Source organism: Lithobates pipiens, unplaced genomic scaffold (genome assembly GCF_037356315.1).
Source record: "Lithobates pipiens isolate NorthernLeopardFrog02 unplaced genomic scaffold, aLitPip1_a1.2 Scaffold_18, whole genome shotgun sequence".
Taxonomy (NCBI): domain Eukaryota; kingdom Metazoa; phylum Chordata; class Amphibia; order Anura; family Ranidae; genus Lithobates; species Lithobates pipiens.
In genome coordinates, this window is record NW_027507758.1 from 454,571,616 (window position 1) to 454,587,285 (window position 15,670).

The 15,670-nt window shown below is 43.5% G+C and overlaps 1 pseudogene; it reads left to right on the plus strand.

Annotated features, from left to right (window-relative positions):
- The first annotated feature begins 38 nt into the window (after positions 1 to 38).
- Positions 39 to 2,229, plus strand: LOC143986741 (centrosomal P4.1-associated protein-like; annotated as a pseudogene).
- The last annotated feature ends 13,441 nt before the right edge of the window (positions 2,230 to 15,670 follow it).

The following is a 15,670-nucleotide window of genomic DNA, read 5'->3' on the forward strand; positions in this document are numbered from 1 at the left end:
CAATCATAGTGATGTAATTCTATTGAAATACAGTAAACATGATTGGTACAAAAAAAACAATTTTAATAGTGGTAGCATAGCCCTTAAATTCATTCATGTACACGTACACATCAATCATTTACATGTCAGACAGTGTTTACAGTAATGGAAAAATCTATTAACTCACGAATCTGCCATATATTTCTAAGAAAAGGGCTCTAGGTATGGTATCTCCATCTTACATCAAGATTAAATATAAAAAAATATAGTATATAAATCCAGACGCAGCTTTGAATAACTCATATAAGTGCAAACACAGCTTCAATTAGCTCGACGAGTTTTGTGGTTTGATGGGACCACTCATCAGGAGCAAGCATGCGATGACATCTGGAATGAGATACATATTTTACAAATATTGACATGTAGTAAAAAAGATGATAAACAACTTTAACGGGAGGGGCTGATCCCATAATCATACTTACAAACTGGTCTGCTGTGTGTACAAGGCATGGCTTTAATAACGGTGGGTTTCCGATTGTCCAGCGTTTAAAGCGGTCGGACAAAGTTGTCAGAAAATCCGGCCTTTCAGAACGTGATGACGTAATTTCGTTACGATGGGACTACGTTCACGCTAGTAGCCAATAGCTTTGATGTAGGAATTTGATCTGAGCATGCGTGGCACTTTGTCCGATCGGAATTCTCTACACATGATCGGAGTATGTCCGATAGGAGCATTTTGTCGGAAAATATTTCCGACAAGTTGGAAAAGTTGGTCCGACTGATATTCCGATGGAAACAGTCCGATGCAGACCACACACAGTCGGAATATCCGACAAAACGATCCGATAGGAAACATTCCGACGGAATCTCCGACCGTGTGTACAAGGGCTAAAAGATGATGGCTCATATACTCCTAGGGAAAGTGAAGTTGGGGTTGATAAAGAATGGACGTGGGATGATCTTGGCAATGTAACAAGCCTTAAGTGTGTTTATGAAAGCAGGTCTACCAACAAGGAGTTTATTCCATTGGAGCATACCAGCAAAAGCCCTACAAACATTCCAGACAAAAGCTGGGTACACACAGCCAGCATCTGACTGACTCCCAATCAGTGCTCTCAGCCAATGGCAGGGAGCGCTGATCAGAATGTTCTGGCAGGGAGGCAGTCCCCCTATCAGAACGCAACACCTCAGCTGGGGAGATCGCTGAACTAACCTCGCATAGTGACCTCTCTCTTAACAGAGATGACAGGTTGAACGCAAAAAATAGACAAATATCTGGCTAAAGGCATAACCAAGAAGATAGCATTGAAGAAGGGAGAGTCAATGAAGACTGGAACTGCTGGCTGGTACCCCTGACCCTTCGGCATCTGAACTGATGTTGAAGCTGTTCCCAGCACCAAAGTCAAAAGCCAGAATCTCAGGCGGTGTCTTAATATGTACCATTTCAAAAAGGCCAAGGAGATTCTGCTTGATCACAGCCCTTGAAATAAAAAACTGGTTAAACTGGAAACCGAGATTGAACGATTTAAGATAGAGAATGCTTTGTTTGGCAAGACTATGAGGACAAAAAGAAAACATTGGAAACTCTCAAAAAATAAGTTGTGGATTTTGAGCAGGATTGAAGACTATTAAAAGGAAAAAATGAAAAATCTCCAGAAAGAGCGTAAGTTGTTTGAGAACTATGCCAGTGCAGCATGAGCAATGCCTGACAAGAAGGAGGGAGAAGAGATCCAGAATTTAAAGCAACAGATTAAAAAACTAGGAGAAGTAAAGAAGAAAGAGACAAAATGGTCTCACTCATGTGTGCCTAAGAAATCAAATAGAGGAGAATACTGAACTTCGAGAAGAAATGGAAAAAATTGTTTGGAAAATTGGAAGAAAGCTGATGCAGGAGAAAGCAAAAAGAGAAGTAACAGACCTAGGGCACTTTTGAGAAGATCAGAATCTGTTATTCCCCAATTGTGTTAAAACAGAGGCGTACACCTGTTCCTGAGTCAGAAAAAAAATACAAAGGCCCTCAGAAGTCTCCAATTGAAGGATTGTACTCAGAGTTTCTGACAAATGTCACTTAGTGAGTCTAGTATATCTGAGCCAACAATAGTGAAGATACCAAGGCTAGCACCAGTAGCCAGTACCATTTCCCAGGGTTTTGACAAGATTTTGCCTACAGAAATGAAAAGTTTGAGTTTTCCTGTGAAAGAAAGTGATGTGTGGGGAGAAGTACTGTATCCTATTCAGATGGGAAGGTAGACCGCTGGTCCACGGGGCGGGACAGGAGCCAGAGGGACTGATCTTTTGCTTGGAGGATGGAGGAATTTGTGAGTGTATCTCAGCTCTCCGAATCCCTAGACCAAATCAAGCAGTTAACACATACTGCACATTAAAAAAAAATAATAATAAAATCTCTCGGAGTTCTGCTTGAAGAGAATTTAGAAGTGAGTCCAAAGGACAAGCCTGCAGTAACTGCTGCCTACACCCAGTGATGGGGAAGGATTTACAAGTATTATTACTCATTAGCCAGTTGATTTCCCACCAACATATTTGTCACCAATCCAACACTCTGACTGTAGATCTGCCCATCTGCTTGTGTCCTGAAACACAAAACAGAAAGAACCAGCAAAGCAGCTCCAAGAATAGAATTAATTTTAAAACAAATGGGTGATGGGGGGGGGGGGGGGGCAATCCCATGGGGTCCACTTTTCTAGGTTTTTCTTTCATGCCCCTGTCCCTGTTCACACTTGCCCCTGTATTCTCAGTTGCCCCGACATTCTACACACTACACTGATATTCAGGCTTTTTTGGTCCCATAGATGTAAATGGGAACTAAGCTCGTTTCCATGTATTTTGGTAATTTTTTTTTTTTTATCTGAAGAACTCCTCTCCTACTGTAGAACTGCTCTCCCGCCCTTGTACAGCCAAAGAAAAATACTCCTGAAGCTTGGCACATGCGTAAAAACACATGTGAAATGTTTGTAACACGTCTGTTATACTGTATATCTGAAAACAGCTGAAAAAAAAAAATGCTTCAGAATCACAAGGCATACTTTCTGCTTAAAGCGGAAGTAAACCCATCCATTTACCAGTTTCAAAAAATGGTTTCATTTTCGGCACGTGCAAGAAATGTAACACTCCCATTGGCTGTGCTCTCAACCAAACTGTCAAACATCCAATGGCTGGTGTCATAACTGATCACATGCACCGCACCATGGCAGTTGTAGATTAAACAGAGGCAAAGATGGCAGCTTCCTTGGCTGAAAACGATAGGGGGGTTTACTTAAACTTTAAGTGTGATTGCAGGCTGACATTGGACAAGCTACGGTAGCTTACATTCACTGTACAGGACAGATTCCTGGTGATTTTGAAGCTTTTGTGTATGTGTATCAAGCTTCAGACATTTGTTTCCTAGGCTGGGTAAGAGAAGGAGAGCATTTCTGGAGAAGAAGTTCATCAGGCACCATAAATGAATATGAAAACACGCATATTACATGTTTAGCCCGAGAGTTTTCTGCTTGTTTTCCTACACCTGACTACCCATTACCCCAGCTAGCACGTAAGGGTGAATTACATTATCTGCAAGTATATATGGTATACTAACTAAAATAAAAGTTCAAGTTCACTAAAAAAAGTGTTTAGCAGTTAGTGATAAAGAGTATTGCAAATTTGTACATAAATATATAGGAACATTGTAGCACACACTGTGCGAAAGGCACTTCAAATAATTTCTGGTGTTATACTAGTCAGTTAGGGGTCTATTTCTCAATGTTCTTACTCATGGGTCACACATTTTCACCTAAGATTCAAGTAGAAAATTGTGTGTCTTTTAGGTGAACACTGTGTAAATCTTTAAAATAAAAAAAATATTGATAAATTGACAGTTTAGTGTGAGTAAAACTTAAAAGTCCAAGCTGATTTCAGAATGAGATCAAATCGGCAGGCTGAGCTTAGGGGTGGTGAGACCGTTCCTCATCCCTGAACTCAACAGTTTGACCCACCTTAATGTATTCTTTGACTTGTCTAACAGATGAATGTGTTTACTCACTGAAATAATAAATTATTTTTTTCTGAATAGTAAAGTCAAAGTCCCAATCATTACAAAATGACGATGTAGGTCAAATTACATGGCAGTCTGCTTTCTATGACACCGGACCAGCCAACCAAACACTCTTGGTGGGAAGTTTTGCCATTTTCTTGTCTTGACTCCCAGCAAAGCCGATGCATCTGCTGTTTGCCTACTCCTTCCTCTTATATTAATGTACAGTGGTTGTAACCTCAGACAGAAATAAAAACAAAAAACAAAGCATATTCCTCTATAGTGTGTACTTGTCTCAATTAAAAGCATTAAGTGGCATTTCTTTGCCGCTTTGTTCCTCTGCTATCAGCATGAATCACTTCTGACAATTTTTCCTGACACCAAGAAAAAAATGGTAATGGGGAGGGGCCTCCAGCAGATTGACAGCCTCAGCTCTGTTCTGTGAACTGTGTGAAAGGGGGGGAGGTGTCTCTTCCCTCCAATTAGCTCTCAGAGCTCTCCTCACTGAGCGGTGCAGATTGTAACTTCAGCTCTTTGCCCCCTTTTTTCTGAGTTCTCAGACAAGCTTATAAATCCAGCACTTTGAATGTATAAAGAGAAGAGAAGACTGCAGATAGACAGATATAACTTATGTAGGAGGATTTGTTTAATATATATGTATCACCTGAGGATAGTCATCTCACTAGTTATAGGTAAGGGTTTACAACCACCTCAAACACGCACATTCAGGCTACCTAAGCATCCATGTTTGTGTCCTAAAAGGGTGCCCAGAATGACTGTAGAAAGGTGTCCATGTCCAACCATTTTCAGGTCTATGGCAAGACAAAAGATTTTCAGCAGCGTAATGTGACAATATCATTTTTAGAAAGAGTACCCCAGGATGTCATTGTCGGGGGGGGACATCAGACAGTTTAGCATACCTACCCAGGTGGTCACATGGTACATTATTTCTCTTTATTTCTTTTTCTTTATAGATCCTCCTTTTTCTCTTTCTTACTTATATCCCGTTGGCAAGTTGGTGATGTAACCAAGACATTCTTTGATAACAATATATCCATAAGGTGTGAATCTACATTTTTGGAGAGAAATAGCTCTAAAGCATGCAATTCGAATTCAAAGTGCTACAGAGGAGATCACCGCTAGCAAGTGGTTAAATATTTACCAACAAGAGGTTAAAATCTTCACTATATCCCTTGTGGACATAGCTGGTACCAGAACTGTAAATCCACATGACAAGCTCTGATATACACCATAAAGGCAGATTGTAATTCCCAGGTGACATGCCAGGACACTGTATGAGTGGCTTGCAAGATCCTCATGCAAAATAATGCTTAGATTCCCGAGGGTGGCTAAAGCCTTCCGGGTACACAATAATAATTAGGCTAATAGGATTATTTTAAATAATTCCTGCACACGTGTTGTAACAGATTTATTTTCAATATGGAAATGCATTGAATTGCTAGAGAAAGAGCAGTGTGCCAAATATTTTCTGCAATTTGTGACTGCGTTTCACAGTTCTGTGCAATTGATAGATTGATTCAAAGCAAAGGAAGGTACAAATAAATATACTGTACAGGTAAACGAAAATTTTAAAATCTGGCAAAAAGTTGCAAAGTACAGTCATCAAAGTTGTTAAGGAGGATCAGTTGCAGTTACATTGTAAGATCGCTGTCTGAAGAACAGACAAAAACTTAGCTCTTTGTTTTTTATGAACTGTTTATAGAGAACCTGTCAGGGACAGTTGCTATCTGTCAAGTACATGACCTCTCTCACTGCACTCAGACGATGAAAAACTGTGAGCGCTGAGTTAGGCCTAGCGCACACTGAGCTTTAAAAAAAAAAATGCCTTTACAGGCATTGGACTGTTTTTTTTTTTCAGCCTACAAAAGAGGGAGAGGAGTATTTACAGCTGAAAGGAGCTAGACGCATGTAGCATTTGGCCATTAATTCATTCTAATGGCCAGAATAAATTAATGTTCTGGCCAATGGATTCATTAACGTGTATGTAATACACAGCTTAAGGCCCCTTTCACACTTTTCCCCATGATTTCCAATGACTTCCATTCATATTAGTACGACTTCAAGTCATGCCGACTTCAAAGTAGTCCCTGCACTACTTTGGTCCGACTTTGATCCTACATCAGCTAATTGAATATCACTGAAGTCGGATCAATGTTGGATCGCAGTCTTAACTGATCCAACTTTGGCATGCGACTTGTGCTCTAATGATCTTGAAAGGGAGCTGCAAAATGCCAAATAAAAAAAAAGAATAAAAAAAAAAAAACGGCATGGGTTCCCCCTCCAAGAGCATACCAGGCGTGGGGGTCTCCCCCCAAATCCATACCAGACCCTTATCCGAGCACACAGCCCGGCAGGTCAGGAAAGGGGAATAGATGGAGGTGCTAGCAGGGTCTGGAGTAGGTCTGACCCACTTTCCAGAAAACCCTCCCCCTTCCACTGCCACATTTGCCACTTGCCTCCCTGCCCATAGACCCTGACAACCAACGGTCAGGGTTGTTGGGAAGAGGCCCTTGTCCTCATTAACATGGGGACAAGGTGCTTTGGGGGTGGGGGCCCCAAAGCTCCCACCCCGCCATGTTGAGGGCATGCGGCCTGTTACGCTTCAGGAGGGGGGTGCTCACTTGTCCCCACCCCCTTTCCTGACCTACTGGGCTGTGTGCTCACATAAGGGTCTGGTATGGATTTGGGGGGATCCCCATGCCGTTTTCTCGGCATGGGGGTTCCCCTTAAAATCCATGCCAGACCGAAGGGCCTGGTATGCTCTTGGAGAGGGAACCCATGCCGTTTTCTTTTTACATTGTGCATGGAGTTCCCCCTAAAGATTCATACCAGACAGTGCCTGGTATTGTGGGGAATCAAAGTCGGATCCCTGTTCATTGAAGTCGGACTTCAGGTTGCAGGGCAAAGTCGGATCCACTGTCGTACAACTGGTTTGTCAAAATCTTGGAAAAATTGTGAGACTTTGAAGTCGCACAAGTGTGAAAGGGGCCTTAGGCATGTTTTTTAAGCTGCTTTTTTCTGACAGGAGTAAAAGGTGTTCGGAGGAGAAACTCAAACTCCCTTTGTGCATGAGGCCATAGCTCACAGCCAGCAACTGCCAGACTTTAGGTAGCCTCTGACCCTCTTCTATCTCAGTTCCTAATATGATTTTTTTAGGCTAGGTTCACACTTGAACTAGAGCTTCTTCACATTTTTTTGGTAGTTTTTTGTGTGTTTATAGGTGCGTTTTTCAGACTTAAAGAGGAAGTAAACCCTTTCAAACCACTTTGACCTACAGGTAAGCCTAGATTAAGGCTTACCTGTAGGTCCAAGCAATATCTCCTAAACCTATATGGTTTAGGAGATATTTGCCCGAAAATGGGCACCGCTGTCTACGGCGCATGCGCCGGAGACAGCGGCGCGCAGGCGCACTAAATGCGGCAAGTCCAAGAATGGATTTGCCTAATTTGTCGACTCCCGTGCGCATGCGCGGGAGTGACGTCATTGCGGCTTCGCCGAATGGCAGCGGCGGAGCTGCGAGATGCGACTCCCATGCGCATGCGCGGGAGTGACGTCATCGCGGCTTCGCTGCTGTCATTCGTCGGAGCTGCGAGACGCCACCAGCAAGATGGATGCGGCGGACTACAGGGGACAGCGGCAACTTTGCTGGCTCCTGTGTCAGGTAAGTGACACATAATGAGCTACTATGCGATGCATAGTAGTCCATTATGCTTTACCTTTGCAGGGAAAAAAAGAGGAAGTAAACCCATCAGGGTTTACTTCCTCTTTAAAGCGTCTGTTACCCTAAAAAAAAAAAAAGAATCCTGTTACCTTATATGTTATACAGCACAGTACTTGTGCTGTCTAATTTGGCCCCCTGTAACATCTGAAATACCTGGCTGATCCTGCCTGGTTCTGCCCTCCCCTTTGCAAACTTTCCACGGTGTATCATGGCTGCTGAGCCCTGACACCGTGGTTAGTTCATGTGCCTCCGTCATCCACAGCTCTCCTGTTCTCCTATGTCCTCTCTCCCCCTCCCCTCCCCATCTGTCATCTCAGTGTCTGTTCCCTGCCCCTTCCTCTCCTGCTGCTTAAATTGCAGTTCGCAAGTCACACTATCCACTTTGTTTAACCTCTTGGCATCCGCGCTATAGCCAAATGACAGCTACAGAGCAAAACCTGAATTTCTGGGAGGCCGTCATATGACACCCTCCCTTTTGCACTCTCCCCGTGTGCCCCCCTGTAGGGTGTGCGCTGTGATTCTTGAGACTCAGGTGATCATAGATTCGAGTAAGGGACCGATCCTGGCCCTTTACCACGTGATCAGCTGTCAGCAGTCACATCATCAATAAATAGAAGAGAACCAGTTTCATTGGCAGCCAGGGGCGTAACTATAGGGGGTGCAGCAGTCGCGACCGCAACTGGGCCCTGTGCTGCAGGGGGCCCATGCAGCCCCCTCTACATATGGCCGGCAGCAGCATAAGCAGCTAGGGGTACCTGGAGTTCCACCGCCGGACTCGGAGGGAAGGGCCCTGGTTGGGGTTCAGGGGGGCCCTTCATGGTTTCTTGCATCGGGGCCCTGAAGGTTCTAGTTACGCCACTGTTGGCAGCCATACATGCCCACACCATTACACTACCACCACCATGCTTCACTGATGAGGTGGTATGCTTTGGATCATGAGCAGTTAATTTCCTTTTCCAAACTCTTCTCTTCCCATCACTCTGGTACAAGTTGATCTTGGTCTCATCTGTCCATAGGATGTTGTTCCAGAACTGTGAAGGCTTTTTTAGATGTTGTTTGGCAAACTCTAATCTGGCCTTCCTGTTTTTGAAGCTCACCAATGGTTTACATGAACCCTCTGTATTCACTGTGGTGAAGTCTTCTCTTGATTATTGACTTTGACACACATATACCTACCTCCTGAAGAGTGTTCTTGATCTGGCCAACTGTTGTGAAGGGTGTTTTCTTCACCAGGGAAAGAATTCTTCGGTCATCCACCATAGTTGTTTTCCGTGGTCTTCCGAGTCTTTTGGTGTTGCTGAGCTCGCCAGTGCTTTCTTTCTTTTTAAGTATGTTCCAAACAGTTGATTTGGCCACAGCTAATGTTTTTGCTATCTCTCTGATGGGTTTGTTTTGTTTTTTTCAGCTTAATGATGGCTTGCTTCACTGATAGTGACAGCTCTTTGGATCTCATATTGAGATTTGACAGCAACAGATTACAAATGCAAATAGCACACTTGAAATTAACTCTGGACCTTTTATCTGCTCCTTGTAAATGAGATAATGAGGGAATAACACACACCTGGCCATGAAACAGCTGAGAAGCCAATTGTCCCATTACTTTTGGTCCCTTAAAAAGTAGGAGTCACATATACAAACTGTTGTAATTCCTACACCATTCACCTGATTTGGATGTAAATACCCTCACATTAAATCTGAAAGTCTGCAGTTAAAGCACATATTGTTTGTTTCATTTCAAATCCATTGTGGTGGTGTACAGAGCCAAAAAGATTAGAATTGTGTTGTCCCAATATTTATGGACCTGACTGTAAGTACCTATAATAAATAAAACAAATATCCTTTTTCCAAGCTTCCAGCAACAAGCTTCAAGCAACACTCAAATGTGAACGGGGAATACTCATATAGAATGCTGAAGTGCTTCAGATTGGTCAGATGTGAACTGATTAAGGTGATGTCACATGTAATTGTCCTAAATCATAACTAAATGCTATGAAAAACCTTTAATTGTGTTTACGCACTGTGTTCCTGTGACGGAAGTCACTTTGGGCGGGGGGCTTGTGGAACCCAGCTTACTTTGGAAAGCTGCTGGTCCAGCTCCCATGGCCCCTCCTATGTGTAAGTTCAGGGCACAGGGTGACCGAGAACCCCAGACTGATATGTAATAGTCAGGTCAGACTAACTGACTCACTGTACAACCACACTGGAATGTTTTATATATATATATATATATATATATATATATATATATATATATATATATATATCCCCTATTGAGAGGCCAGGGAGTGGGCCTGTGCAGTGAGGTGCTGTAACTACAGGCTCAGCTAGGAGAGCCCAGAGAGCCAAGAGAGTTGGGTGAGACAGTCTGAAGGGCCAGAAACCAAGAACCAAAGTTGAGACCTAAGCAGCAGTATTGCTGAAGAGAGAGCCAGATGGCTTGGTATTTTTCATTATTTTGCTGGTGAAAATCCCCTGTGTGGGCAACTGTTTTGTGGAACTTTAATTTCATGTTTAATAAAATTGGCCTGACAAACCTTAAACCACAGTTTGGACTGGTGTGAACTCACTAAACATGCTTCTACCACTGAGCTGAATTCCCCAATATCATAGTATCTACAATAAAGTGAACTTGCTCTGAGAATTTATGTCCAAATGGCAGAAGCAACAGTCTATCTCCCTTTCTTAGGTATATCAATTTTTTACTAAACGTTAGCTGGCCATACATTATACAATTACAATTTTCTTTTTCTATTAATCCTTCAGATTTAAAGCAGAGTTCCACTCAAAAATTGAACTTCTGCTTTAAGGGAAGGTGACCCCCTGACATGCCACATTTGGCATGTCATTTTTTTATTGGGGGGGGAGCGGAAACTCTTTTTAGAGGGTTCCAGCTCCCATTTCCTCCCGGAGCACCGTGGCACCAGAAGGAAGTTCACCTCTCCCCCCTCCCTCTCAGCAATTATCTGTGACACGTCACAGGTCCCAGATGATTGCCCGGCCAGTCACAGCACACAGCATGGCTCGCGCATGTGCAGAGTGTGCCTGGCTGTGAAGCCACAGCCGGGCGCCCACAGTGACAATTCCGGCACCACAAAAAGGAGGGGGGACGAGCGGGGCTTTGTTCCCCCGCATTGCTGGACCATGGGACAGGTGAATGTCCGATTATTAAAAGTCAGCACCTGCAGAATTTGTAGCTGCTGACTTTTTACATTTTTTTCTTTTCAGCAGAACTCCGCTTTGACTTCAACTATGTAGTGCAAGGGCCTGCATGATTGCATACATAGTGAAAGTGTTTAGGTTTGATCTCATATTATATGATTTTGGTAAATCTAAAGCAAAGTTGTACAAGAAAGTTGTATAATGTATGGCCAGCCTTAGGTTTTAAATTCAGACAGTTATTGGAATTCAAAATTTTTTGGCAGTAATAGTTCTTTAATTACAAATATAGTAAATCAATAAACAGTGTTATAAATACGTAGCTTATTGCGTGGCAGCTCTTTGGAAGGACTTAATTTGATTATCTTAGTTTAGATAGAAAATAACAACATTGATTACACATTTTAGACTTTGGTATCACTATGGACTCTATTCCTTACTTCCTAGGATTCCCCTGTTATGCATTGCTCTAGAGTTCCTGAAATCTTTCTACACGTCCTTTGTATAGTTAATTGCTGGCTCTGAAAGTAACAAACAATGTAGTTGCACTATGCTCTCATTATTGCACAAACTGTGTTTTAAAGCTGAATGTTGGGCAGCTATAAAAAAAATACAGCTCTGTATTTATGATACAACAATAAATGTATTTTTAATGTAACTAGTGTAAGTGCCTGGACTTGAATTATTATCAGATTCTTGCAATTCCTTATACAGCAAGGCTTAGGCTGGAGGAGGGAGAAGCAGCACATGGAGAAATTCAATTGTGCTGCTGTACTCACATGCTAGCAAGAGACATGCTAATAGGAGGAAAAAGCCAAGTGATGGATGAGCTCACTAGCGTGGTGCCTCTAGTCCAGCCTTTCTCAACCTTTTCAACACAGAGGAACCCTTGAAAAAGTTCTCAAGTCTCGGGAAACCCCTGCTAAAAATTAGAAATCTACAACTCATGATACATTAGTGTGATGGTCAGTCAGAAGAATGGTCCTTACACTTGTGGTCATTGGGAAGAATTACCTCCTTACAGATAGCTAAAGAGATCAATGGTGTCAGTGGCCAACGTTGACCAATCAGTCAGGTTCAGATACTCAGATCACTTTGAACTTTGTTGCATGGACAGCCTTTCTTGGTGGAGAAGCAGAAATGAACCAATGCTGAAGGAACCCCTAGCAACTTCTGGGGGAACCCTGGTTGAGAATCACTGCTGTAGTCAAAGGTGGGATAGAGAGACAAGACCTGTGACTTAACTGTATGTTGCTATTGCTAACAAAACTGGATGGACAGAAATACAAGTGCTTTGGCAGGTAAAATAACTTTCTTATATTGTATGCCTTGATTGGTGTCTATGTGATTGTTTATGTGCATGTATATATGTGTGTAGCTGTTTGCATAGAGCATATACTTAAAAATCAATAAATATATCCACATTTTCCCTTTTTTTTATTTATATTTATATATTGATTTGTTTATCAGCCTTAGCCCTTGTACACATGGTCGGACATTCCGACAACAAAATCCGTCGGATTTTGTCCGAAACTGGTGTTGCATACACACCGTCGGACAAAGTTGTCGGAAAATCCGATCGTTCGTAACGTGATGACGTTATTTAGTTAAGACGGGACTACGTTCAGGCTAGTAGCCAATAGCTTTGGCTTAGGAATTTGATCTGAGCATTCGTGGCACTTTGTCGGATCGGAATTCTCTACAAACGATCGGATCATGTTGTCGGAAAATTTTTATATCCAGCTCTCAAACTTTGTTGGTCGGAAATTCCGACGGAAAAAGTTCAATGAAGCCCACACACGGTTGGATTATCCGACAACATGGTCCGATCAGACATTTTCCGTCGGAATGTCCGACCGTGTGTACAAGGGCTAATACGTTGGCCAATCAGTCAGGTTAAGATAATCAGAGCACTTTGAACTTTGTTGCATGGACAGCCTTTCTTGGTGGAATGACAGAAGGTAATCTGACCTTTATGTGACAAAGCATCCTGCATGTTTAGCCAAACTGGATGAGGTCACACTGATTGGTTATACGCTGACGTATAACCTAAGTATGTGCAGACTGTACCCCCCTCTGAAAAGCGATGGATTAGTGGATCGCTATTTATTTTTTCTGAAACAAGTATTTTGATAGGGATTACCATGCGCAACAACCGAGAGCCAAATGGTGCAGTTGCATTGGCTTAAATGGTTTACAGTTAGTGACAACTAAAAAATTCAACAAACCTTGTTAAATGAGCCATGGCGATAAAGCAGAGTTGCGACCATGGAATGTGTACGGCCCCCTCCAGCTCTACATCTTTTAGGTGGGAAATCAGGAAGCAATAAAACTGTTGTTCAAAGGCCTGTATTTACTGCTCCCTTGTCACCTGTGTTGTTATGGAGTTGTTTGTTCTTTGTGTGCTTGAAGGACAATCCCACGTGACTTCATCCTTCAAGAAAAACTCTTGTCACTATTAAAGAATTCTACTCTTTAAAGAGGAAGTAAACCCTTACAAACCACTTTGACCTACAGGTAAGCCTAGATTAAGGCTTACCTGTAGGTCCAAGAAATATCTCCTAAACCTATATGGTTTAGGAGATATTTGCCCGAAAACGGGCACCGCTGTCTACGGCGCATGCGCCGTAGACAGCGGCGCGCAGGCGCACTAAATGCGGCAGTTCCAAGAATGGAGCTGCAGCATTTGTCGACTCCCGTGCGCATGCGCGGGAGTGACGTCATCGCGGCTTTGCCGAATGACAGCGGCGGAGCTGCGAGACGCCACTCCCGTGCGCATGCGCGGGAGTGACGTCATCGCGGCTTCGCCGCTGTCATTCGGCGGAGCTGCGAGACGCCACAAGCAAGATGGATGCGGCGGACTACAGGGGACAGCGGCGACTTCGCTGGCTCCTGTGTCAGGTAAGTGACACATAATGGACTACTATGCGATGCATAGTAGTCCATTATGCTTTACCTTTGCAGGGAAAAAAAGAGGAAGTAAACTCATCAGGGTTTACTTCCTCTTTAAGGCAGTGGTTGTCAATTTAAAAAGGTATAGGGGCCTCAAATACGGCCTTTGAAATCACCAACAGACTGCACATAACATAATGTACAGTATACAGTACAGTGTGTAACACTAGAGAAGACTGTTAGGCTTATTATAGGAAATGATGACCAGAGACTGTGTTGGTTTGGTTGGAGACCAGGAACATGCTGCAGAAGACAGCTAGAGACTGGCGACTTTACATGAGAATAACAGAGGTCACTGTTGCTCATTTACAAATCAATGCTTCCTCTGCCACTACTGACTGCTGGGGTCTGAGGGCCCCACAACAAATGCCAATGAGCCACACAAGGCCCTTGGGCACCAGGTTAGGCACCAGAGCTATAAGAGGCAAGGACTTATTCTTACTGGATTTTTAAGAAAGATTTCTCTGCCTGCTCTTGCCCCTTGAGGCAAGACTGTTCAGCTTCCTACTAGATAGCAAGGATAACTTGCCACAATGTGGGGCAATGTTGAAATTAAAGTTTTTTTAACTTTCTGCACATTTTCACTGGCAAGTTGTTCACTGGCAGAGCACTTGAAGCACAAGTTCTAGTTGACACTTTTCCAATTTGTAGCAAATTTGTGAGGCAAGTCTCTAGCAAGAGCAAATTTACAGTGGTGAATCTACAGCAAGTGTACAGCATGAAATTTCAGGCACAGTGACCCCTGTGGTGGGATGACTATTGCACAACATAACTGAACCAGAACTTGCAGAAGACTTGCATAATGTTTGCAAAGAAAGTTGATCTGGAGCCATGCAATGCGGTCTTGCCGCAATTGTGCAACAAACTTGTGGAGCCTGGCAAGTCTAGAAATAGCTTAGCAAGTCATTTTCAAACTTGCAGCACAATTGCTTGCTTTCTGGGCTTCAGCTTCTAACAGAACTTCTGGAGGGTGCAGAAACACATATTTTCATGAGATTCAATCAACCTCTTTTTACCCTCTGCGGTGAGCTGCATTCACAACTTCAGACAATTCCTGAGAGTTATTGTAAACTCTCAAGGATACACAATGATATTAAAGTGGAGTTCCACCCAAAAATTTAACTTCTGCTGATCAGATTCCTCCCCCCTCTGGTGTCACATTTTGCACCTTTCGGGGGGGGGGGGGGGGGGGGGGGTGGTGGAGATCGCCACAGGCTCCACAGTGATCAACGCCATGTGCAGCGCCTCCTCTGCCCCTGCTGTCTTCTGGGAGACACACAGGTCCCAGAAGACAGCAGAGACCAGTAAGGATGCATACGTACCTCTCCTGTACATACTACCCGCTGTCTTACTCTCCACACCCTTCTCCTGTACATACTGCCCACTGTTATACCCTCCACACTCCTTTCCTGTACATACTACTCAGTATCATATCCTCTACACTGCTCTGCTGTACATACTGCCCACTTTGATCAACTCCTCTACTGTACATAGTATCAGCTGTCATACCCTCCACACTCCTTTCCTGTGCATACTGCCCACTGCCATACCCTCCACACTCCTCTCCTGCACATTCTGCCCCCATCATACCCTCCACACTCCTCTCCTGTACATACTGCCCACTTTCATCCCCTCCACACTCCTCTCTTGTACATACTGCTCACTGGTATACCCTCCACACTCCCCTCCTGTATATAGTGCACACTGTCAACCCTCCACACTCCTCTGCTGTGAATACTGCCCACTGTCATCCCATCCACGCTCCTCTCCTGTACAATGCCATTCAAGGGTGCTGCCCTTCTCAGAACGAG